At 36.3% G+C, this 27,906-nt stretch overlaps 1 long non-coding RNA gene across 1 annotated transcript; it reads left to right on the top strand.

Moving 5' to 3' along the window:
* Positions 1–26,876, top strand: LOC127507715 (uncharacterized). The gene is made up of 4 exons (XR_007928414.1): positions 1–109; positions 2,069–2,193; positions 22,615–22,676; positions 25,190–26,876. It is a non-coding gene; the product is annotated as an uncharacterized LOC127507715 (long non-coding RNA).
* The last annotated feature ends 1,030 nt before the right edge of the window (positions 26,877–27,906 follow it).

The following is a 27,906-nucleotide window of genomic DNA, read 5'->3' as shown; positions in this document are numbered from 1 at the left end:
TTTATCCCTAATTAAAGTTTTTTCAAAAGTTCAAAAGTGCCTGTTTACCAAGGAGATGTCAGTGAAGAGCTTGAGATGACAAATGTGACATACACAAAGAAACATCAAGGTAAAAATCAGTTTTTGCAAAATTTGAAAGTGAAAATTTGGTTTAGTTTTATTTAAAATAATAGCTATGAAATTAGCATTAGCATGACAAAAGAGCTGGCCATTTTGTTGACCTGAAATGTCAGCAATCGTGATTTGAAATTATGATTCGGGGGGGGGAAAAATGACAAATAGAGTGTGAAAAGAGTTTTGATGCAGTTTGTTTTCTAAAAGTCCTCGAACGTGCCTTAGAAGAAATAAACATACAAACACTTTTGACTGAGGCCCAGCTCGGCCGTGTCTTGATCTGAATATCATAAAGTATCTGATTTTGGAACTGATTTCAAGTCAGTTTTCTGAGAAGCCACTGAAATAGAGGTCTGGAGTGATGATTCTTTCTTAATCTGATCCAGGATGAGTAAATTAGCGACATCTGTCAGACGGTGGTGAATGAGAAGCTGTGTTAGCATCTGACAGATTCATCAAGTCAGACGTAGCTACACACACACAGCTCTCTGAACCCACAATGAGACATGACTGAAACCCAGCAAGCATCTGTTCTGATGACAGGGGACATGAAAAGACCAGAAAAAGACATAAAACACATCAGGGCTCAACAGTAGGTTTGGCCTGAGGGCCTGTGAAAGAGTTTTGGGTCTGTTGACAGAACTGTCACTTGCCTGCTGCTTATGTTCATAATGATTTGCTGATCATGTATGAATAGTTTTTATGCCTTGCGAACGTAAACATTTTAGTTTCTGTGCTTTTTTGGGAACTGTGCTGATGTTGATGTTTTATAGCTGGTTTTGCACCATAAGCATATTATTTTCCAGTAAAACGTGTTTATTAATTTAGAGCAGTCACAAGAGTTTTATTATGACCCATATGGCAAAATAAATAAATATATTGACTCTCTGGTGCTGTTCGGTCATTTTTGACCCAAAACAATTACGTTTTGGTTTTTTAGAATTTTTTACTTAATTGGAATGGTACAAAAGGTTTTGGCACTTGCTATGTGAGCAACAAAAATTCATGGACATGATTCGAAAAGATTAAACTGTAGAGTTTGTGGTCAAAAATGAGCCATTGGAAATGAATGGGAAGTGAATTTCATCTAGTGGAAGCGTTTGGTACTGCACCCAAACAAAATCTTACTGAAAGCTCATTTTTTGAGATATCAACCTCAAATTTGTTTAGATTTATGGCTTTGATTTTCTCACAGTTTCAGAGTAAAACATGTTTTGGAAAATATATATTTCATATAAAATGTAAAAAATAGTATTTTTTTTATTCATAATAATAAACGTAAACTTTTTTTTTTTTTTTTTTACTTTCACTTTTTTACCTTTTTTTCACATCAGCAATAATCTGACAAGTGTCGTCTTTAAAAAGAGATTAAATTTAAGTGTTCCTCTAAAGCATTCAAGATTTACGACAGTTTAAGTTAGTAATTTTATTTTCTGGTCTATGCTCAAAAAGTGATTAACACATAATACATAATAAATGAATCATAACTATTCCATAAATATAATTTAGTACCATAAAATCTTCTAAAAATACTAAATATTAAATAAAAAACATTATCGAACTAAAATACAGTACATTCATTCCATTGAAATAAAAAAAATCTGTAATTTTTGACTACCACATGAGCAGCACCAGATAATTTATATATATATATATATATATATATATATATATGGATGTTGTTTTACAGTTGTTTGTGTTGGAAAAACACTTAATGAAAATATAAATATATTATTCTGATAGTATATTCATACACACACACACACACACACACACACATATATACATATATATAAAAATTATGAAATAAATTATATGAATACAATTTATATATTTTTAGGTAAGTATATAATATTTGTGGTGATTCAGTGATGATGGCAGGGAAAGTAAAAGTCTGCATTAGTGGCCCGACAGCAGGAAAAACCCTTGACTGTGTTTTGTTCTCTTTACCCAGGTGCGTCACAATCCTGCGAGATGAGCATGTGAACCCGAACACGACATGCGGATTCCACAATTCGGACCAGATGCCAAAATAGCAGTCAGATGATTCCACCCGCGTGCAAAAGCCAAACCAGAGCCGTGAGTTGGTTTGTAAATTGTATAAGTGGTGAACGTCTCCATAGAAACCAATTTGTGTTTCTGGTCAGAAACAAGTACACCAATATCTTCTGTAGCTCTGATATGTGGGGCAATTACATTTTTTATGTCCTGGAATATTAGAAAGGTTGTTAAGCGCAGGGGCGGTGAGTGACATAAATCTTCTAGATTACAGGCTTCATGCCAGAGAAAAAGCACTGAGATCCGTGCCAACATGATCCTGAACGTTTGAAGCCTTTCACACAGCAAACTTGTCCCACCCGGACCGGCCGCTTTGTTCAGAAATCTAAACATTAGCAGGACCACTATGTTTGGTTTGACACTGATTAAATGTATTAAAATGTTGGGTTTATATTGCACAAGTGATTCAAGAGCCTGTTAAAACCCTTGTAAGAGAGTCTTTACATATAATTCAATCATTGTTTATATAATATAATCTGTAATTGATGGAAGTCCTGCTTAAACCTGCAGAATTAACTCAAACAAAAGCTTCCCAGGGAACGTTCTGCCAAGGTTCTCTGAACAAACGTTCTTCCAGTAACATTAATAGAACGTTGCATTCATTCAATGCAAAGGGAGATATTTTCTTTTACAGAAATCGCTTTTTAAGGACTAAAACAAACGGCTGGTAGGGACTACAACGAGCTTCTTCCCGGGTTAGTAACATCACTAACCCTAAAATTTACATAAACCCTGCCCCCAAGAACACACAACAAAGGGGGTGAGGCCATGTTGGGCTGCTTTAGAGAAGAGGAAGAGTTGTTGTAGTAGAGTGTTGTTGACATGCCGTCATTTTACGCCGGACTGCTTCACAAATGAGGGTCAATTCAACGCTGAATTTGCACAAAAGATTAACATGACGGCACATGCTAGTCGATGAGTTGAATCAACTCCACAGCAACTACATAAATTTATCCACTAACCATTCAGAAACGTCCTAAAAGTTGTAACTTCTTCCTGAGTCTCTCCATCAGTGTCGACTCCGGTTTGAACAATGTAAGGCTGAACACCGTTACTGACAATCCTCATTTTGTCTGCGTGAGATTCTCCAGCTTTGTTGTTGTTGAGCGACCGAAGCGCGAGCTGTTAAAGCTCCGCCCTCTTCTGGAAAGGGGGCCGATGTTACCCCCTCGTTGCTGAGAAATATAATATACCTTTTCAGTAGCGAAGCTATTTTATTAATAAAGTCGCAGGGCGGCGTTAATAACATGTTTCTGCTTGTGCACAGCACGATCTCTGAGTGATGTGTCTTGCAATTAAATACAGTGTGACGTCTGTTTTTAAACAGGTGCACAGTAAGTGGAAAGTTCCTAATGTTCTTGACCTATAACTAAAGTTTCTTGTCCTCTACAATCAATATTTTTAGTGAAAACAGACGTGATCTGGGGACGAAAGACACAGAACGCAAGAGGCTCCAAGAAACGACTCTTTCTAAATTATCGCATTAGTGACTGTGACAGATTTTCAGTTTGTTGCAGGGTTTAATTTGGTGCGTGAATAAATTGAAGACTTGAAATGCACTGCCAAATTAGAAAATCCTGTCAATGTTCTGGTTTGTTCTGAAGTGGCTGCTGTGATTCTTCACTCAAGTAAACATCTAATACTTCAGCAATAATTTCAGATCTAAGTCATTTTGATGAATTCTTCTCGCTTGGTTTGTGTTAATGACGTTAGATTTTGTTTAGCTAAATCAAGAAACGTTTTGATGTGTTGTTGACTTTGATGAGATTCAGTGATGCACACAATTAGCTAGAAGATCTAATTAAGATATTACATAATGCAAAGTTTGAAAACCTCAAAGAAAGGTTGTGTTTTTGATTAGCGGTGTTTAGGCTTATGCAGCTACACCAGACAGTAAAAGCCAAACAGTTCATTTCGATTTGGCTGTTTTCTGTTGTTTTATTGATTATGTTCTATTACCTAGTGAGCTGCTTACAAATGTTGCCTTGGCAATGGCAACTAGCTGAAATAAAAGAAATAAATAAATAAAATAAACTTATTTATTTTTTATTTATTTTTATTTTATGTTATTTCAACTTCAATTTATTTTAATTTTAATGTTGCCGTAACAGCTAGTTGAAATAAAAAAAGTTTTTTTATCATTATTTATTTATCTTATTTCATATTTCATTTTTTTCTTTCTTTTTATTTCGACTTATTTTTTATTTTATTTCAATTTATTTTATTTTCAAAGTTTATTTTAGTAATTTTATTTCAAGTTTTTGGTTTTAGTTATATGTCCATGCAGATTCTGCATTACTGTAATGTAAATGTGACTGTACTGGCAATAATGTCTGTTTACGTTCATAGGCCGTCGTGACGTGCCTTTAAAGGCTTTAGCAACGTGCAAGACGGGTCATTATAGCAGCTTCTGTGACTTGTCTTTTCCCATAAGTCCCGGAATCGCTTCTCCGACACAGGTCATGACAGCCAACCCTGTCTCCATGGACCGGTAGCTAATCGTTGGGAATTTTCCGGCAGCCCAGCGCCGAGTGCCAATCCCAGTCAATGGGCTCGTCGAGGAGGAATGCTGTCCTGAGCATTCCAATGGTAATCGCCCCCGAGGTTACGGTTTCAGGGAAGTGACCTGTCGAACAATGGCGCGCAGGTCAATGGATCCCACAGCTCTCTGGCAGCGTGAATTCAGCTCCCAGAATTCTAAGCCGTCGTTGTGCGGTCACGCTCCCCCATTTTGGCTCTAAAGAGAGGGTCCATCCATCTCGCCAACAATCGGCGGTGGTTAGAGGTAACCGATCTTGACACACTGATGCCTGTGAGAAGCATCTCTGACTTGGTCAACAAAAGCCAAAGCGAGCCCCCCCACCATCCAGAGCCGTAAAGAAACCTCCAGACTCGCGGCCAACTCTCATTACTTACCTTTGTCAACAAGGATGCAAAGACCTTGTCTCCGACAAGTCTATCAACGACTTTGAATTCACTTCACTGGCCATTCTCGGCTTTCTTTCAGGGCTGAGAGAAAGACAGACTCCCGCTGCACTCTTTAGAGAATAGACAGAGAAAATGAATGACGGGAATCACAAAGAAGATGCTCCTTATCCGAATGGGAAAAAACGGGCATAATAATGTACACTGCAAAAAATGTGTTTTTCTTACTTGGTATTTTTGACTTATTTTCCAATGCAAATATCTTCACATTCTTAAATGAAGATACATTTACTTGAAAAGTATAATTACGTAGATATTAACCCTTTCTGCCAGCATTTTAACGTATAACAGTGAAAACATGGATTTCTGGAAAATTCCGTCAGTGTCGGGGAAAGAGTTAAATCTTATTTTCTGCAAAAAAAAAAAAAAGTATGCTTAAAACAAGAAAAAATATCCCAGCTAACAAAAAACATTTTGCTAACATTCCCATTTAGTTATGGAAACATTCTTTCTGAACTTTCAAAACGGACAGATTTTTAAACGTTTTTACGTATGTAAAAGGAACATTCCATTTTGCAAACATTACTGGAATGTTACTTTTGAATGTTCTCTGAACGTTCTGAAACAAGTTGTAACATTTAAAAATGTTAGATGAACGTCCAGCTAAAATAAACATTATTAAATCAAGATACGTTTACTTGAGAAGCATAATTACGTAGATAAAAAAGCTGAGAAAAACTTGTTTTTTGATGATCACGTTATGTTACATGTGCTTAAGCAATGCTTCTGTCGCTTGTTTCTGCTTCTTCTTCGCCTGTGTTTTGATCTGGAGATTCTGTACTCTTTCAGAAGATGCGTAACAGCGCCCCCTACCATATAACAGTGAAAACATGGATTGCCGGAAAATTCCATCAGTGTCGGGGAAAGAGTTAAGTCTTGTTTTCTGAAAAAAAAAATTAATGTATAAAACATTCCCATTTAGTTATCAAAACATTCTTTCTAAACTTTCAAAACATCCAGATTTTTTTAAAGTATTTACAAACATTCCATTTTGCAAACATTACTGGAATGTTACTTTTGAATGTTCTATGAACGTTCTGAAACAAGTTGTAACATTTAAAAATGTTAGATGAACGTCCAACTAAAATAAACATTCTTAAATGAGAAGATACATTTACTTGAGAAGCATAATTACGTATATATATTAACCCTTTCCACCAGCATTTTTGATCATTTTCACAAAACTTTCATGGTCCCCAGAATATTTTGTTGTATGAATATCTGAACATGCAATATATCCAAAGAAAGAACAGACCCTCTGTTTTTAGATAAAAAATTCTAGCTTCATGCACTCATGCGTTCATGGCAGCATTTAGTTTAGGCTCTGGCACCTGCGAATAACTTTTTAGGAATGATCCGTCACACGCTGTTCTTCCAGCGGGAATTCGGTGGCGGTGAACGAGCGACGGCATGTACTATGGCGGATTGTAAAGCGGTCTCAAAGCAGTCATGTTCCTTCTGAGCGCTAACCGGGCCAGCAGTCACCTCCTTTGCCCTCTTACCAGTGTCATGAAAATGAAAAATCCTTTTTTTTTTTTTTAATCCCAATATGTTTCGGATAAATACATGCCATGTTGGAAAAACATTTGGACCACAGTGTTGGTTTGCGGTTGACGATTGCACCCGGTTTGGTATTTCACTTATGAGGTGATTCAATCGCAGTCAAGCCAAAGGACCAAAGAGAGCACACACACACACACACACACACACACACACACACACACACATACACCTATTGACTTCTAATGCTAATCGTTTTCTTCCATCTTCACTACAAAAAACATGATTTTCTTACTTTTTTCCATCTTGTTTTTCAGTAAAATATCTAAACATTATTAAATCATGATGCATTTAATTGAGCTGTAAAAATGACAAGATATTAAGCCTTGGTTTCTGAAAAAAATCTTCAAAATAAAAGACTTTAAGGTTACAACAAGAACAAATATCTGCCAGTGGGATCAGAAAAATACCTTCTGGCATTACATCTTGAGTAAATGTATCTTGATTTAAGAATTTTTTAGATATTTGTACTTAAAAAAGGGAATTTTGTTGAGAAGTTTGATGACATTTTACACACTTGTCTATATGACCTATAAAGTATGCATGCTGGGAAAACTGTTCCAAATGTCCCACACTGAAAATAATGTCAAGATTTAGCATTTTTGTACATTTTAATGGTATAAATTAAGTAAAATCTACTTAACTCTGTGACAATATTGAATAAATGAGTAAATCCAATTGAAAACATTTCAGATTATACAAAAATGCTGGGTTAAAAATAAATCAAGCTGGGTTAAATATGGACAAATTTGGGTTTGTCCATTTTCAACCCAACTTGGGTTGTTTTTAACCCAGCATTTTTAGAGTGTCTACTCGGAAAAACCCATCGGCACCTGCACTCAAAAGCCGCCCAAAAGCGTTTGTCAATCTACTGTCGAATTTCCAGTTAGTGATTCATTAGGATTAGCGTGTGTTTCGTAAAACTTGGCTTGAGTTGTTTAAAGGTTTAACTGTACTGGCTGTGCAGAAACTGCTGAAAGATATCCGCATAAACACGTGTTTTAGACACTGATAGTGAGAAAATACTTCTTAAAAAGTACTAAAAGAAACCATTTATTGAGTTGCCCCATTTCACCAACTATGTGGTTATTTGAGAAATGACTGGAAGTGCCAAGCTGCACATCTGCAGAGGAACGCTGCCAGGAACATGATCATTTCGACGCCACTTCGTGCAATGACAGTCGTACGGCTGAATCTGTTGAATAACACTTTCACTTAAAGCCCCACAAAGAGCTGCTCTCTGGGCGGAGGGAAAGCAAATCTTGAACGTATTACTGTATTTACTTTCTTTGGCTGAACCCCGGTCGGGTCGGGGAGGCAGTAGTGGCTTTTGCGGACGGGTGTTTATTGTTTGGGCTTTGTTGTTTTTGGGTCTTAATTAATGCTATGTTGACGACCTCTGTCACATACACCAGCGAGCAACGATCGAGTCTCACGCAATGTGCGGCCGAATCTGAAGGCCAAAGCACAGAGATCTACCACACCGCCGGTTGCTGAGAGGAAGACAGGCGTGAAAGAGAAAATACACAAAGCAAAGCAGATTCTGTCAGTTCGGGTGCACTCTTTCTTGACATGCACGCACGTGCAACCGGCTAATCTCGTCCCCCGATTTATAGTAAGATCAGCTGCAGAAATTTTTGCATCCGCTCTCTCAAAGTCATTACTCAGCTAACAAAAAAATGTTCTAAGAATGTTTTTGTTAATGTTCCCATTAAGTTATGAGAATGTTATTTCTGAATGTTCGAAACTTCCATTTTTTGAAAAATGTTTTTTTTTACTTGGGTTAGTTCACCCAAAAATGAAAATTACCCCATGATTTACTCACCCTCAAGCCATCCTAGGTGTATAAGACTTTTTTCTTTCAGACGAACACAATCGGAGAAATATTTAAAAATATCCTGGCTCTTCCAAGCTTTATAATGGTAGTGAATGGGGGGCCAAATTTTGAAGCCCAAAAAAGCACATCCATCCATCATAAAAGTAATCCACACGACTCCAGGGGGTTAATAAAGGCCTTCTGAAGTGAAGTGATGGGTTTTTGTAAGAAAAATATCCATATTTAAAAAACTTTATTAACTAATAATAGCTAATTAATAACTAGCTTCCGGCACACGGCCATACACATCGTTTTGCGGCTGAAGAGTAACCCTTGACCCGACGCATGACGTAATGATGAACGCGGAAGTGCAGAGGATAGAGCAAAACAAAACACCGGTCACGAATTAGAAATCTAAAATGATCATTTTTAAAGAGAAATGTCAGAGGATTTCAATATAAGAGAAGATGAGCGTGAGTTTGTTGCCCAGCCCTATTTGTTTAGACCGTGAGAGGCGTCTAAGCTTACGATACTCCTACATCCTGCGTCATACATTGTGTAAGGGGTTACTCATTTGGCACAAGTTGACAAACATTCTATTAACGTAACTGGAGGAACGTTTGTTCATAACTTTAAGAAAACCTTGGCAGAACATTAGCCAGTTGGTTCTAAGAATGTTCCCTGTTAACTGGGTACGGACCCCTGTGGTTTTGTCATCCAAGCATGGCGATTCCCTTTAGGAGACATTGACTCACGCGGCCTCGCCTCTCGACAGACCCTGAAATACACGGCTGGAGAAACGGTCGTTAAAGCGCCTTATTTTTGAACTAAGGTCAGGAAATCCCTTCAGGGGCCTTCCGTTGGGTCTGAGGCATTGAGGGACCAGTGGCCACCATAGCACGGGTAATCCATCGCATTTGCTCCACGCAAGCATGGGACCGCTGACTCTACGGCTCCTAAAACTGCGGTTTGGGTGGTGTAGAGCCATTCAGAGAGTTTCAAATGTGCTTTTTCTTCCAAAAGGCCTACAAAAAGACCACCTGGACTCCAGATAAGCTCCGTTTCCAAAAACGATTGGTGACTTCTTGCTGTTAGCCATTTAAATTTAAATAATGTAATGTTATTCTCTGGTATGTTTCAATTAAGTGTCGACTTTGTCTCAGATTTTTTTCTTAATCTTCCATAGTAGAAATACAAATGAGACACAAATGAGTCCTTTGTTGTCATTTGTTAGGAGTATGTTTTTTTTTTTCACTGCAAAAGATGATTTTCTTATGTATCCACGATACATTTATACATAAACAGACTTTTTTTCTCGCAATTCTGAATTCTTTTCTCAGAATTGTGAGATATAAACTCACAATTGTGAGTTACAAAATCCAATTCTGAGTGGACAAAAGACTGACGTTTTTCTCAGAATTGCGAGTTTATATCACGCAATTCTGACTTTATAAATTCTCAATATATATATACTGTGGCGGAAACAAGCTTCCATAGTCTACCAATACTCTAATGAGAGTTGGTATTGGCAAAGTTACTACTGTAGTTAGTAGAATGTCTAAAGCGGACTATACTCATCTTATTAGCGACACCGGTGGCCGTTAAGTGAACTGCAGCCCGCAACTTATTGCTCATGCTCATGCTTATGCTAATTGTAAATAGGTTGCATTAACATGCCATCCACGCTGCTGAGAGTGACGTTTAGATGAATGAGTAAATACGTGCTGCGCGCTTTCCTCTCAATAACAAAATAAACGCAACAATAATGAGAAAACAGCAGTTCAGAAAGCATCTGATGATAGCGATGTGGATATGTTTGCACCAGCTCTGTGATTCACCGGCATCATGTCGACAGATGATGATGAGGTAATTAAAATTACACTGTTATGATAGTTTTATTATCAAGTATATTTGAGACTATAGAATATATAGATCTGGCTATGTGAGACTACAGTTTGAATTAATCCCTTTTCTTTGCATGACACATTGACATTACAGTACAGAATTTCTCTTTGGGTTTTATCCTGAACATTGTATAAGCATTCATTTCATGTGTCACAGAACGAAAGAGAGGCTCTCGTTAAAGTCATATCCTTTTGATTTTCCCTCAGTCCTTCACATAACAATCAGGCTTTCATAGACGAAGTCAGGGAAGGTCTCGTTTCATTACAAGCTGTCAATAAAAAAGTGATTAATACATGAAAATTCTTATATATTGCTCCTTTAATGAGGTTTCATTTATGATTCCCCTTTCCAAGGACCACACCGGCCAGTCATGAATGTAATTTTGATGTTGAAACACATGCAGCTGAGAAGCGCTCACAGTTCACCATGACTTGTGTGCGGCCTACAGACTCTAGATGCATTAAGCGGGTGCGCACGTGTGCGTTTGCGGCTCTGTTGCCCCAGACAGGACAGGGTCCTTGGGGTCAGAAACACAGGCTTCATTTAGGAAGTGGTTCATGACCAGCTTGGAAACTATTAACAGGGCTGGTCTCTATGCCACGCCACTGTTAGACCAATTCCACTACAACTGTACAGGCCCAGACGGGATCTGCTGTGCTGATTTTGGGGTGAAATCCACAGAATTGTGAACTGATTTGAAGATAATGTAATGTGTTAAACTTTGTACACGTCAGAATACAGATTTTTGTCAAATTTATTTATATAGCACTTTTCACAATACACATTGTTTCAAAGCAGCTTTAATATCTTCATTAGAGCTGGCTGATAATATATACAGGCTGAGATTTGGTATATAGTATGGAAGCTACTAAATAAAACAATTTAAAAAGTAATTGCGACTTTTTATCTTACAATTCTGACTTTTTTCTCACAATTGCGAGTTATAAAGTCAAAATTGCGAGTTAAGTCAGAATTACATGATACAAACTCGCAATTGCGTCTTATAAAGTCAGAATTGCGAGACATTTTTCTCAGAATTGCGAGTTTATATCACGCAATTCTGATTTTATAACTCACAATTGTGACTTTATATCTTGAAATTCTGAGGGGAAAAAAATCTGAATTGTGAGATATAAACTCGCAATTACCTATAACCCGTAATTAATTATATTTTTATTTCATGGCGGAAACAAGCTTTCGATAATGTAGTATGTATCGATTTACGTGAGTATACTGTATGTATGTGAATAAAGCTGGATATAAAGTATATCCAACATTATATATGTGTGATAATACAGTTTACATTTGTAGCAATCATGCAGCTAAGATTTGTTATAGACAAATCTTGTAGACCTGTCGACAAACCAGTCTACAGTAGTTGACGCCAATACCTGTGAAATTTCATAATTTTTTGGATACCATAGTAAAAACTAATAAGCTAATAAACACTTCTTTATTTTAAAAAATATATTAATATAAATATAAACGAATTTATTTAAAACTTTTTACATACATTTCTTAACTAGGCAGACATTTTCACACTGTTTCTTCTTGCAATTATTTATGAAATTTACCAGCAATTTCTTTAGTGTTGTTACTATGACTTATTGAGGACTTTTGTATGTTTATTGTGTTTGTTTTGCTGACCTTTCTCCTTTGCTGCTAATATTAACAGCTGTCGTTTGGTTTCCATAACTCTTTCCTGACACCCCATTTTTTTTTCTCCATATCGTAAAGTTCACCGCAATGGCCAATACTCAGGGAAGTTCCTCTCTCTCCCTCTCCTAAGTCTTTTTTTAACCCCTTGGCCACACAGTAACGTGTTTTCCTGATATGTGTGCGGTGAGCGTGCGTAAGACCTGACCTTTTTTTCTCTGGAAATGCTCTGTAGTGTGTCACCAGCAACATGGAGGAAAAACTGAACAGCAGTGCTGACTTACACAACGCTGTATTTTTAGGGCCACGCTGGATGATGCTGCCAACTTACAAGTGGCTTCCCGCCCAAAATACACCTGAATCTCCTGAAAACTGTTAAGAACATGTCCAGGTCATACTTCACCCTTTATTTATGTATTTATTTATTGTATGTAGAAAAATTAAGTCTATTTTTAGGACTATTAGAAGTTTTTGTTGTCCCGTCATATCCGTAAATAGAGAAAAGTTGCTCCGGTGTCATGAAAAATCGGGCCCTCCCTCAAAATCGGGTCTCCCCAAACTGTCAGTTAATGATTATCCTAATTATATACGAATGATACCAATTTAAATTACCCATATAGCTTACTATATATGCGTAAGAAAACAAATTAGTGCATAATAAAACCAATTGAACGTAATTGATTACCTGTTAATTAATAATTATAATAGCCTATTAAGTGAATAGAACATCATTAGTTTGTTTTATTCATAACTGAAATATTTGGACATTTAACAATTTAACACAATTACATTAAAGATGATTGTGAATACATGTAGGGTAAGTGCAAATGCTATCAGGCTAATCGGGTATCTGTATGCTATGCTAGTACATAAGCTAACTAATACAGACATAAATGGTCATTATAACGGCATTTATCGTGATGTGATTTTGTAGGAATTGTAAATAGGCACTAAAGAGAGTACCTATTAAAAGTAATTTGAACCAATGGGAACGCTTGGGGTCCTAATGGAGACCCGATTTCGGGGGTTTGTCACTACACCGGCTACTTTAACATGTGTCTGGTGTGGGAGTGGCACAGGTTAGTCATCACAATGAGTAAGAAAGGTTGACATGGAGCCACTAATTCTCCAACCTCCACCCGTTTTAAACAAACGCCAAACAGAGGACAGTCTGCTGGCAAAAAGAGCTCGTAATAAAACAAGAATCAACATAAGTTTGGCTTTTTCAGAGATGGCGAGAACTGAGGGATTTGAAATGTTGTAAAAGCGATGTGGAGATAATGACGTTTTTATTATATGTAGCTCGCTAACAGAGTTCATTGTAAAGCATTATCTGTTGTGAAGGATCATTTCATTATGGTTGTTGAAGCGCTGCTTTCAAGGAAGTACCGTGTTTATTAATGGATAAAGCTACAGTAACATCTTCAGCTAGTCAGCTTGAGATCCTTTCCATCTAAACTGGTTATATCTCTTAAGTAGTGAATGTTTTATGAGCACTATGATAACCATATTCATCCACAGTCACGCAGAAAACAAAGTCAAGCACAACCAAAACAACGTTCTTCTGAAAAATACATAGTTTTTCTTTTAACCGCTAGAGGGCCAAAAGTTACATAGTGTACCTTTAATTTATGGCAGCACATTCTCATGGCAATTCATAACTATTTTACATATTGGTGGCTAATTTGTATGAATTCGTATAATATGAATTTAGTATGTTTTTTTACCGTCATCTTACGCCCAAGTGACGGTTATATGTGATGCATTTTGTTGTTGTTGCTTTCCTGCATTATATTAACGAGAATGAGTTTATTTTTTTACCGTACAGTAATTACTTTTTTTTTTTTTTAAATATTATACTAATAAGAATGACACTTCTTTTTTGCTTTATAGTTGTTTTTGATGAGATATTTCTGCTCTTGAATAACAAAAATTACATTTGTTTCCACATTATGGTAACAAGAATGAGATTTTGTTTTGCTTTATAGTAATATTTTCCACGTTACACTAATGAGACTAATTATTTTGCATTAGAGTGAGAATTTGTTTTAATGTCATGAAAATAATCTCACAATGCAAAAAAAGCCTTCAAGGAAAACCTCATTTCTGTCTTTTAGTCTTTTTTTTTCTTCTTGATTTTAGGGTGAAATATGGCCAGGACATTTCTTCACGAGGTAAAATTTTTGAAAGGACTTTTAGTTACACCACAGACGTTTTCCCGTTCAGGTATAACGGCATTTCTTTATCTTAACATTCTCTACAAACATAAACCCTGACTGTCAGAGCGTTTGGAGAGAAACTTGTCGTCGCATCTGTTCCCGAAGTGAGGCTCCGGTGGAGCCGGGTCTCTTTTAGCAAGGGCTCCTCTCAGCTTCGTCCCTTTTGTGCCGTCTGAGTGGGTCTCTCCATTCACGTCTAACAGCGGGATAATAGCCTTCTCATTCTCAACCCCCATCCACAGCCTCCTCCCGTCCAATTCCCCACTCTAATTACGTTCCCTTGGAGCAGAAGAAGAGAAGGAGGGGGAAAACAACGCAGAAAAAAACGCAAGACTCTTCATTCATCCAACCCCTGCGCATTGTTTTGGAACAACAAACTGTGAACCCCACATTCAGCCACGAGAAAGAGGCGCAACGGTCAAAAGCGCTCAAGAGCCGGACCACCGTTTCCCGTGATTCGCTGAGGGTCCGAGACTCTGATGAGGTGGAGGTTTAATCCCCGCTGTGCCGGTTAATGGAGGTCTCCTCGGGGATGCATTAGGTCCTCGTGTGGGAATCAAAAGCCACTCAACAATAACGTAATCAGCGTGTTTTCACTGTGAAAAAGCTTTTTAGACAACACTGAGCATTACCCCCTCTCTGAGTCCCCACAAAACCCTTTCAGACGACCCGTTTTTACGAGTCGGATTAATTCGATGTGTTTTGTATCCCCTGCTGCTTGAAGGATGAAGTAGAGGTCTGAAGAGATGAGGACACCCACTGTTTGAACCCGTCATGCATACGTGACCATAGTGCCGTCATCTACAACAGGTGTGCTGAAAAATTGAGTCCCCCCAGGAATCGGGTCTCCTCTCGGACCCTGAGTGATCCCATTGGTTCAACTGACTTTTAATGGCTAGTATTTTTAGCGCCTGATGGCAATTCCTGCAAAATCACATAATGATTTATATAGTTTAAATGCGTTTTAATGTTGTTTGTGCACTTAATGTAATAAACATCATATACAATAGTTAAATAGGTTATAATTAGTCAAGACATCGCGATAACAACTTTTGATCAGGCATTACCGCCTAGGTCCTAAAGTAGACCCGATCCCTGGGGGGGGGACTCGATTTTTGATTTCTTGTAGCTGGCATCCCAGTTAACAGGGAACGTTCTGGCAAGGTAGTTATGAACAAACATTCTTCCAGTACAGTTCAAATAATGTTCTCAAAACTTTAGCACGTTATTTGACATTATTTATACATTGTTCATGTAATGTTTTTTTCTGAAACATTATAGTTGGACGTTCCTCTAACGTTTTTTAAATGTTACTACTTGTTTCAGAATGTTTGTTCAAAAGTAACGTTCCCATAATGTTTGTAGAATAATAAATTGGAATGTTCCCTCAACATTCACATAACCAAGAACGTTTTTAAATGTTTAAAAAAAAAAACTGGACATTTTGAACATTCCGAGAACATTGGGAACGTTAGCAAAATGTTCTTAGAACATATTTTTGTTAGCTGGGATTATAGTTGATGTGTAAAATAAAAGTTAGCCAAGAGTAAAGGCCCATTCACACCAAGAACGATAACTATAAGGATAAAGATATCGTTTTAGCATTTAAAGCATTCTAATTCAAAGATTCTACACTACAACTATAACGATAATGGGACAGAATTGTTGGAATCACTTTAAACATTTTTTTCCAGCTGATGAATGATAACAACATTGACAGCCAATCAGAATCCATCCTGCTTTAAAGAGCTCAAACTCTTAAAGCAGAATAGATTCTAATTGGCTGTCTGTGTTTTTATCGCTCATCAGTTAGAAAAGCTTGTTCTGAAACGATATTGTTACTCTGTGCCGTTATCGTTATAGTTGTGGTGTGGACTCTGCTATTCTTTTACATTTAGAACGTTTTTTTTTTTTAATGATATCGTTATCGTCCTTGGTGTGAATGTGCCTTAAGAATGTGCGATATGCCTAAAATTTTGAGTGATTTTATATGACAGCAACATATTGAGATTGAGTAATTTTTGCTGGAAATTGTGTCCCATGTAGGAAGGTTTTATTAAAGGGGACCTATAATGCCCCTTTCACAAGATGTAATATAAGTCTCTGGTGTCTCCAGAATGTGTCTGTGAAGTTTCAGCTCAAAATACCCCACAGATCATTTATTATAGCTTGTCAAATTTGCCCCTATTTGGGTGTGAGCAAAAACACGCCGTTTTTGTGTGTGTCCCTTTAAATGCAAATGAGCTGCTGCTCCCGGCCCCCTTTCCAGAAGAGGGCGGAGCTTTAACAGCTCGCGCTTCAGTCGCTCAACAACAACAAAGCTGGAGAATCTCACGCAGCCAAAATGAGGATTGTCAGTGAAGGTGTTCAGCTTTAAGGCCTGTACACACCGGGATGAATATTGCGCGCGATTATCGCCGACGTTTAATGCCTCATGACTAAACAAAGTGCGCCAGTGTGAGTGTGCACACCGACGTGAAAAACGGCAGGCGTAAAAGCGTCATTTTAAAAGCGTCGTTTTAAAAGCGCCACGTTAAAAACTGGCAAAAACTTTGTTCACGTGCATGGAGCTGCTGAAGTTACAGTTAAACACGACTTGGTGGCGCTCAAGCACAAAACGGTCTTGCCTAGCACACATTGATACCAAGACGACGCAGAGGAAGTAAGTAGATGAGGAAGACCCGTTCTTGGCCACACCAATAGATGTCTATTATTTCTGTATTTTTACTGTTTTTTTTTTTGTTTTGTTTTGTTTTTTTCTTTTACATTCAAGAAATATAGTTGAGAATGTCTGTTTCATAAATATGTTTATTTGCACTACCGTTCACTTGCACTACTGTCATTGTGACTTATTTGCACTACCGTTTCTGACTACCATCTCTCATATGTCATATGTATGCCATACATGCCATTTTATATCTGCATTTTTATCTTCTTTAACTTTATTAATATCATATTTGCACTACCGTTAAGCACAAGCGCCATATACTGTCAGGGAGTGAATTTGCACGTTCACTCTGCGCATCGCCAGTGAAAATCGTTTGGGTATGATCACAAAAAACATCTCGAAAAACGCTGGCGATAAGCGCATGCGATATTCGTCCCGGTGTGTACAGGCCATTACATTGTTCAAACCGGAGTCAGACACTGATGGAGAAACTCAGGAAGAAGTTACAATTTTTAGGACGTTTCTGAATGGTTAGTGGATAAATTTATGTAGTTGCTGTGGAGTTGATTCAACTCATCGACTAGCATGTGCCACAAAGAGGGCTTTTCTTACTATTCCGTGAAGAAAAGTTAGTTTAGGATTAGTTGGGAAAGGTAATCTTTTGTTAATCTTTTGTGCAAATCCGACGTAAAATGACGGCATGTCAACAACACTCTACTACAACAACTCTTCCTCTTCTCTAAAGCAGCCCAACATGGCCTCGCCCCCTTTGTTGCGTGTTCTTAGGGGCGGGATTTATGTAAATTTTAGGGTTTGTGATGTCACTAACCCGGGAAGAAGCTCGTTGTAGTTCCTACCAGCCATTTAAAAAGCAATTTCTGTAAAAGAAAATATCTCCCTTTGCATTGAACTTTGAGCGTCGTAACTTTGCAGATGTTGTTTATGCTCAAACAGCAACATTATACACTAACTAAAGTTAAAAAAGTCAAATCATAATCAACCACCATTTTAAATGGTTATGTGGATTTTAAATGGTTATACTTTTTTTGGATAATCCAATTTATTAATTGCTTTTTCAAATGCTTAGTCGCATTTGGTTATTTTCTCTTCTTACTTACAGTAAGCAAAATATTAAGAAAAAACTAATTTGTCAATGAAAATAAATGATAGTTCCTCACAATTCTCTTTTATTTATGCCCGGAGACATTTCCCCAGAAATTCATTTCTGTTAAATACTTTAAAAATTACGACGTTTTTTGATGTTTCTCCCTTCCTAAATCACAGCGGCTTCATTTATCAGATTCACATGTGCAAATAAACAACTGTCAGGCTGAGTTTTGACCAGTGTTAACAAGTCTGCCGTACTGTCTTGAAGCACGTCACCTTCTTACAGACAAATGTAGTGGATGCTTTCAATTAGGTAATCTGACACAACATTTTCCCGGCTGTTTCCAATAACAGATGACGGGCCGTCACGTTCACCGCTGAAACATCATTCAACTGAAGATTCGTCTTCAAACATTAAAACCAGCCTTTCAAATGTAAACTAACATAATCAAGATGGATCTGCTTTTTGGAACAAACAATAAAACCAAAAGCATTTCATGAATTGGAGGCCAGGATAGTTTCAACCCAAACACACAGGCTGACGTCCAGACAAAAGCACAGGACTAATCGAACGTTTGTTTTCAGGTTATCAGTTTATCGGAGGAGTTACTCGTCTAAAGCCCTGAGCGAACATTACATAAATAACCTGTGACCTACAATTCAAAACAAACGTGTTTAACTGCCGTTTATAGAAATAAAACACTGGGGTGGAACAATGCAAAAATATATAAAATAATAATAAATTAATTAATGCTTATGAGATTATCTTTTGAGGCCCATTGCCACTAAAATTTAATAAAGCAATGTGGATGCACAGATAAGGCATGTTTACACAAACTATCTAGTCTGGAACATTTTGTTTCTTTTTAATATTTTGTCTCTGAATGATGAGTTGTTTTCTTGGCTGAGTTTGGGATGGAATACTAGTCTTTAAAAAACTGCTGAAAAGTACGCAAAGTGACCTCTTTACATGCAGTGCTGATATTGTAAATTAAAATGATCAAAAATAATCTAAAATATAAATATTACATGGAAATCTGAAACTTAAATCTGATTCAATTCACATATTGTGGGGAAGGTGTCCCTTATCCCTTAAGGTGTCTTGACATTGATTACAAGTTTACTATGTATCTTTAAATTCTACTGTATTTACCTAGTGTTATTTTAATTCTGAGACCACTGTTGTATAACTTTTTTTAAATTAATTAATTAATTAATTAATTAATTAATTTATTTATCATGTTTAATTGATCTTTTTAAATTTATTTATATATTTTATTTTTATTTATTTATATATTTATTTATTTATTGTTTATTTATTTATCTTTTTAATTTATTTTATATATTTCATTTATTTTATTTTGTTTTATTTATTTATATATTGTTTAATTTTATTATTCAATTCATTATTTTTTATTTTTATTTATTAATTATTTATTTAACATGTTTAATTAATTTATTAATCCTTTTAATTTATTTTAAATATTTTATTTATTTATTATATTGTTTAATTCATTTATTATTTAATGTATGTATTATTTATTTATTTATCGTATTTATTTATCTTTTTAATTTATTATATTTATTTATTTTTATTTCATGTTTTATTTATTTGTTTAATTTATTTATTTGTCTTTTTTATTTATTTTATATATTTTATTTATTTTTATTTTGTTTTATCTGTTATAGTATTTATTTATCTTTTTATTTATTTATTTTATTTATTCTTATCACATCATGCCTGTACTCTCAATGCTGATTATTCTGATATTGTAATAAAATAATAATAATAATAATAATAAATACAAAATAAACTTAAAAAACAAATGCTTCCTTGGCAACTAACTGAAATAAAATAAGTTTAAGTTGAAGTACTAAAATTACTAAAACTGAAATAAAATGCTAAGCTAAGTAGCAATATTAAAAAAAGCTATGAATAAAAAAATGTAAATAAAATATGATAAAAAATGAATGAATAAAAATAACAAAATAACAAAATTACTAAAAATTAAAATGATAAAAGCTCATTCAAAATATAAATAAATACTAAAAGTATTCTTCTTTGGATAAAACATCTGCTAAATGCATAAATGTAAATAAATTATATTAAATGAACGCTGTTTATGTGACCACTTAATATTCATTTTTTTATATTATTTTCTTGAAAATTAATGTGATTATTGTGTATTTTTATCTCCAGTTCATTTGTCACATTGGACATGGAAGATCAAGTGCATTGCATTGTGAGATATTGTATTCCTTGCAGTATGATTTATTGTATACTTTATTTTATGCACAACACAACAAAAGTAGTAGATCATCAATGTATTCTGTGCATACAGAAAATTAGCATACACGCACACGCAGAGATAATACGTCTACTAAGAGTAGTATGCTAGAATGCTTTCCCAAATTCAGCCCATCTCTTGCTACACTGAACGTGAGCAAATTGACCTTCGACCCCCGGGAGATATATACATTAAGAGGAGTTTAATAATCTGTGTTGGCAGCTCAAAGCGTCCCGTATGACAGACGCACGGCTCTCTCCATAACTGTGTTCACACCTTTGAGTATTACTTCAGACATTATGCTTTATGAATATCAATTCATCTTCTATCAATGTTCAACTCCCTTGCATTCCTGACCGCCTCCCTTTGCATTTGGAAATTAACCGTGCACTCGCTGTTTAAAGAGACACACCACTATTTCTGATACAATAACATCTACTTGTACAGAGGGGTGCAAAAGTCAGAGACCCCATTGACAATCTGGATTTATTTTATTTTATTTTATTTTGAACATTTTAAATATTTAATATTTTCTTTTAAATATTATTTTATATTTATTTTTTGTATTTTTAATATTATATATTATTGTACTTATTTATTATTATTATAAATAATTCTTACATTTCAAATGTTAAAATCACAGTAAGAGCTGGCGTCTGATTAATATTTGTGTGCATGTATGTGAGAAGTGTTTGCTGATCTTATGAGGACACAATTTCTGAAAATAGCCCTTGAAGAAAAAAGTGTGCATGTGCATTAGTGTGCTTTTGTTCAAGTGTGAGTACAAAACGTTCACCAAACCCTTCCACCACCCTAATGAATTCTTACACTGGTTAAATATTACCCACTCCTGACCCGGGGCTTCACCCTACATACATAAGCAGAACAAAATGAACTTCTCAAACACCAAAGAAACTGAATCAGGCCGGCCGGACAAACCTCAAAGAAGAAAAGAAGAAAACACTTCACAATGAAAACAGTCAGTCTTTGCAAGAGGAAATCACACTCTATATAAACACAATGTAAAGCTGCAAATGAGTCACACAGCAGGATGGATTTTTATATATATATATGTGTGTGTGTGTATTAATGAAATCATGACTTTTAAAAAGTGCACTTTGTAATAATGTCAAAATAAAAGTCTTTAAATCACATTTTTAAATCATTACGTTTTAATGATCTTTTCTTGTGCTTTAATTCACCCAAAAAAATGAAATTCTGTCATTAATTACTCACCCTCATGTCGTTCCACACACGTAAGACCTTCGTTCATCTTCGGAACACAAATTAAGATATTTTTGATGAAATCCGATGACTCAGTGAGGCCTCTATTGACAGCAAGATAATCAACACTTTCAGATGCCCAGAAAGCTACTAAATTCATATTTAAAACAGATCATGTGACTACAGTGGTTCAACCTTAATATTATAAAGCGACGAGAATACTTTTTGTGCGACAAAAATAACAAAATAGCGACTTTATTCCATAATATCTAATGATGGGCGATTTCAAAACACTGCTTCATGAAGCTTCGAAGCTTTACGAATCATTTGTTTCGAATCAGTGGTTCAGAGCGCCAAAATCACATGATTTCAGTAAACAAGGCTTCGTTACGTCATAAGTGTTTTGAAACTTCAATAGTTCACGTGACTTTGGCAGTTTGATACACGCTCCGAACCACTGATTCAAAACAAAAGATTTGTAGAGCTTCGAAGCTTCATGAAGCAGTGTTTTGAAATCGCCCATCACTAGATATTGTTGAATAAAGTCGCTATTTTGTTATTTTTGTCGCACAAAAAGTATTCTCTCTTCTTTATAATATTAAGGTTGAACCACTGTAGTCACATGAACTGTTTTAAATATGTCTTTAGTAGCTTTCTGGGCATCTGAAAGTGTTGATTATCTTGCTGTCAATGCAGGCCTCACTGAGCCATCGGATTTCATCAAAAATATCTTAATTTGTGTTCTGAAGATGAACGAAGGTCCTAGAGATGTGGAACGACATGAGGGAGAGTAATTAATGACAGAATTTTCATTTTTGGGTGAACTAACCCTTTAAAACGTTACATAGTGTAAGTGCCCAAAAAAATTACATTCAGTTTGCATTTAATTGTATTCTTTCATTAAGAAGTACTGTTTTTAATAGTATGCTGAAGTGAACTTCTTTTTCACAAGGGGTATTTCTTTTTAAAAACGAATATTCTGGCTTAATTTCATGCTGTTTTCCCCCCTCACAGATCACAAAAGGTGACCGTAATGAAGTCAGAAGAAAGTCTGACAGGATTGAAACGACATCAAGGTGAGTGAATGACATTTTCATTTCAATCTGGCGATGATCTAAGAAATGTCATATACAAAAACACATTTTTAGGCATTGTGATGAGTAAATATGGCATCCAAACTAAAACGTTTCTGCGTTTATCCTAATGGCAGTCAAGCGTTTTCAAAGCACGCTTGTTTTTCTAATTAAATGTTGGCAAAAGGTGAAGTTCCCGAACTCCTCATCGTCCAAAATAAAAACAAAACAGCTGTGGCCCCGCCATGCAGACCAAACCACGACAAAGGATTCCCATGGCTGAACGCATGACAGACTGTAGCGAGCCGCTTAAACCGCAGGACGCTTTTCTCACGGCACGCCACGCAGGGATCAGAGGTCACGGTCGAGGGGGCGACAGATGCGGTCGGGGGATTCGGTTCACCGTGAGCTTTACAGAGCAAGAAATGAATCTTTCGCAAACGCAATTTACAGGCGCTCCCCGAGGTCATTGCGTTTGCATTGGTAATTTATTTGAAAAAGGCAATAAGAGCGCTGTCGTTTTGTGTAGTAGATCAATATCCTATATTTGCTTTTCTTCTGAGAACAAAACTTCAGGTCATCAAAAGCGCACCAGGATCATTTCTGGGAGGGGGAAATATTACAAGTCAGATGGCTTGCCAAGAAAACGGCATCGGCTTAATTGCTAATTATACGTTTCAAACAGACAGAGCGAAAGAAAAATATTTTATCATGCAAAGCTCATGCAGCGGACCACAAACGTCAGAAAAAAAATAATAATTTCCTAAACATCGTAAAACGTACATGGCACGAGGCCTCAGAACAACAAACAGATCTGAAATGTGTCGTGTGAGTCTGGCAGGGAGTGGAAGGAGAGGAAAAACATCCTCCGGTCCTGCCAGTACAAACATCAGCGGCAAGCCCAAGCTCACAATCTCATATTATTTGTGTCAGACCAAACATGCATCAAAAAATTCTACAAACCGCATTTCATATTGCGCTGAATTGAATGTGAAAACAATACCTTTCCCAAACAAACAGCATGCAAATCACAAATATTAATGCAAACTATTTCATTTGGGACTTTTGCAAGTGATGAGCCATGTAGATTGTGCAAAAATACTATTACATGAGCTGCATAAATATGCGATATTTGACATTTGATGCAGAGAATTTTATGTCAACAATGTGTTTTTTGAAAGAAATGAACACTTTTATGCAGCAAGGACACATTAAATTGATCAAAAGTGACAGTAAAGTCATTTATAATGTTACAAAAGTTTTCTATTTCAAATGAATGCTGTTGATGAAAAAATCCTGAATATGTATCATTTCCACAAAAGTATCAGAAATCAGAAATGTGTCTCTAAAAATAACCCAAGTTGAATTGATAATGGACAAACCCAGCGGTTGGGTTAAATGTTTGCCCAACATGCAGTATTTAACACAACTATAATTATTATTCATTAAACTTATTAATAAATGTTCATTTATTAAACATATTAATAAATGTTATTTTCTAACATATTTTGGGTTCATTTTAAGCAAGCCAGCCCATTAGCTGGGTTAAAACAACCCAATCGCTGGGTTAAAACAATCCATTCGCTGGGTTAAAAGGTTAAAACAACCCAGTCATTGGGTTAAAACAATCCATTCGCTGGGTTAAAACAACCCAATCGCTGGGTTAAAACAATCCATTCACTGGGTTAAAACAACCCATTCGCTGGGTTAAAACAACCCAATCGCTGGGTTAAAACAATCCAATCGCTGGGTTAAAACAATCCATTCGCTGGGTTAAAAGGTTAAAACAACCCAGTCATTGGGTTAAAACAATCCATTCGCTGGGTTAAAACAACCCATTCACTGGGTTAAAACAACCCATTCGCTGGGTTAAAACAATCTAATCGCTGGGTTAAAACAATCCATTCGCTGGGTTAAAAGGTTAAAACAACCCAGTCATTGGGTTAAAACAATCCATTCGCTGGGTTAAAACAACCCATTCGCTGGGTTAAAACAATCTAATCGCTGGGTTAAAACAACCCATTCGCTGGGTTAAAACAATCCATTCGCTGGGTTAAAACAACCCAATCGCTGGGTTAAAACAACCCATTCGCTGGGTTAAAACAACCCAATCGCTGGGTTAAAACAACCCAATCGCTGGGTTAAAACAACCCATTCGCTGGGTTAAAACAATCCATTCGCTGGGTTAAAACAACCCAATCGCTGGGTTAAAATGAACCCAAAATAGGTTGGAAATTAAAAATCAGACACATAATTACTAGAGGCAACAATAACAATCAAAATGTGAACATTTATTAATAAGCAATTTAATTAATATTTGTTTAATTAATATTCATTAAACTTATTAATAAATGTTCATTTATTAAACATATTAATAAATGTTAATTTCCAACATATTTTAGGTTCATTTTAGGCAAGCCAGCCCATTAGCTGGGTTAAAACAACCCATTTTTTGTAGTTACATGAGTATGTAGTAAGTTTAATTTTATTATTTGTATTATACCTTGTTTTTCCAGGCTGTTTGCAACCCAACCAGAATGACGCTGTACACCGTATTGGATGGTCAGTTCATCCTGACGGACGTCTCTGTCGCTCACCTGTAGATGCAGGTGTATCCTAGTTCAACTCGTTCACTGTAGCTAAAGGAAGACGTTTGTCTAGACAGCATGTCCTAGGATACATTTAACCCCTCGATGAAGCATACACAATCTGTCCAAAACCTTTTAAACGCTGCCATCCCTCACCAGTCCTTCTTTGTTGTAAAGTAATGAACACTACAGGTGATGAACATTTTCAAAAGGTCTAAAACGGAGCTAGTGTTCACAGGAACCTGGCTCCCCAAGGCCTCAAGACACTGTTGTGTCGTACTGCACTTCATTTGAATTAATGTGTTGCATGAGTTATATTTACACTGTCGACCAATTAAGATTTATTTTTATGTCTTGCATCTTGTTGCATGCATTGCGGCTTGACCTCCCCTCACTTTGAACACAACTCTGTTCTAAGAACGTTTTCCCATTAAGTTAAGAAAACGTTAATTCTGAATGTTCTCTGAATCCAGTTTATTAAATGTTTTAAAATCATTTATTCTAAAGGAACATTCTATTTTGTGAACATTATTGGAATGTTACTTTTGAATGTTCTCTGAACATTCTAAAACAGGCAGCAACATTTAAAAAATGTCAGATGAACGTCCAACTAAAACGTTTCAGAAAAAAAAAACATTCCATGAACGATGTATAAATAATGTTTTTGTGCTAACATTTTGAGAACACGATTAAAGACCGGATAACGGTGAATGAGCGTTCTATAAATGTTACTGGAACGTTTGCTCATAACTTTGAGAGAACCTTGCCAGAACATTCTGAGACTGCTCTATGTTAGCTGGTTTTATGTCTGGTAAAACACCACAGAAATTTAAACACATGCAAAATGGAAATTAAGGCAGAAACTGCTGAAAACACAGAATTGGATCGTCAACAAAGCTGGAATTGCTGGAATTCAGCTATGCTAAAATCAAATATTCAACGTTCTGAAAAGTCTGACGCACAAAACGCAAGGAAAAGAAATGTCCAAAAGAAACATTCGTCCGATAGACTGGAAGACGTGAAGAAATCCCCCCCCCCCCATTTCACCTGCCATCTGTGGGAAACCTCCTGTGGTGCGTTCAGTTAGCGCACGGTTGGGCTGCGTGAGCGCGTTTGCCAAGTAAAGCCATGAGTCATGAAGCCACTGGGATGTTAAACACATTGGCCATTTCCTGCTGAGTCACAGCACTCGTTTAGTCATTATGCTGTGATTAGCTGCACTGCTAAATGGATAAGTGAGTAGCAGTAGCAGTAGCGAGCAGCCGAGAAGAAACGTCAGGTCGAATGAAGGGTGCGCATTGGCTCTTGAGGAGCGTTCGCTCCACAGCGCTTGACAGCTGTGATTGTTTTCAGTAAAAAGATGAATTGTGTTAGAAGTTGCACATTACATAGAGGGATATAGTGGTAAAAACAAGGTCTGAGAACTATAAACTTAGTGCACAAGTTTGCATCTATGCAAACTCAAGTGACAATGCTTATTAATAGGTTGTAAACAATTAGAAACAGTACAATAAAAGCGGCAATAACACTTGCATATCTGAACTATAGTAAAAGACATCATAACGTGCAATATTACAGTGAAATCTGCAACTGAAATCAACTATAATTAGAGTTATAGATCAATTTTGTTCTGATTTGAAGGTTTGAAGTTTTTTAGCGAGTCAAACAAGAGACTTTAATTTTGGAAAAATGTGAAAAATGCCACAAAAATGAATCGATAAACTATAATAAAAAGCTGAATAAATGCTATTTTGCAAGATCAAATATATGAATTTGATTTTATGTGCTGATGGTTTATAATTTTAAAGAATTATTTGCACACATCCATATACATAATATAAAAAATGATTGTAATAAAAGAACGTATTAACTTCAAACCACTTTTTTTTGTTGTTGTTTACCTCAAAACTATTGTGAGCTATCACTTTAAATCACAACGAAGAGGAAGTGACATCATCAGAGGAGCCATGTTCAAAAGATGGGCTGCGTCCAAAATCCCACACTGTCTTGAGCAGGTACTTATTTTGAATAAATAATTACTTAAGCGCTAAAAAGTATGTTCTATATAGTATGAATGTAATCCAGATGTACTATATCCGCCATGTTGTCATTATCATGTGACCTACCAGCGTCACTTCAAAGAAATGTTCCTGTCAGAATATCCCAACATATTTTTTATTAATTTACCTTAAGATGGAAAAGCATACTTTGTCTGGTAAATTGTTGAAAATCCAAAAGAAATTTCAGAAAAGGCACCTGTTTAAAAGAATTAAATGATTTGTTATCAGGCAAAACCTGGAAAACTCAACATGCTTAATAAAAATCTGCTATAAAGTAACAGACTTTGTTTGTTAAATCTGTCTCAGATGTAGTTGCACCGCATGTGTCTTGAAAACACGGGCCCGGTTCAGTCCAGCCGTATCACAGCAACAGCCGGTCTGTAAATCCACAGGCTTGACTCCAGCTGGCGGGACCAGTGGTGTGGAGCGTCCTCAAACACAACGAGGTTTCCACACGGCAAACCAAACACAAGAGCCCAGCATCTCTCGAGCAGTGCAAACAGCCGTCCCACATGACGTCAAGACTCTTCTTGTTTTCTGTGCTCTGAACCAAATGGACAGCGGTCAGTCTAATGCAGAACTCAA

Source organism: Ctenopharyngodon idella, chromosome 24 (assembly GCF_019924925.1).
Source record: "Ctenopharyngodon idella isolate HZGC_01 chromosome 24, HZGC01, whole genome shotgun sequence".
Classification (NCBI taxonomy): Eukaryota; Metazoa; Chordata; class Actinopteri; order Cypriniformes; family Xenocyprididae; genus Ctenopharyngodon; species Ctenopharyngodon idella.
Note: the sequence above shows the minus strand (reverse complement) of the source record. Positions and strands in the feature narration are given on the sequence as shown.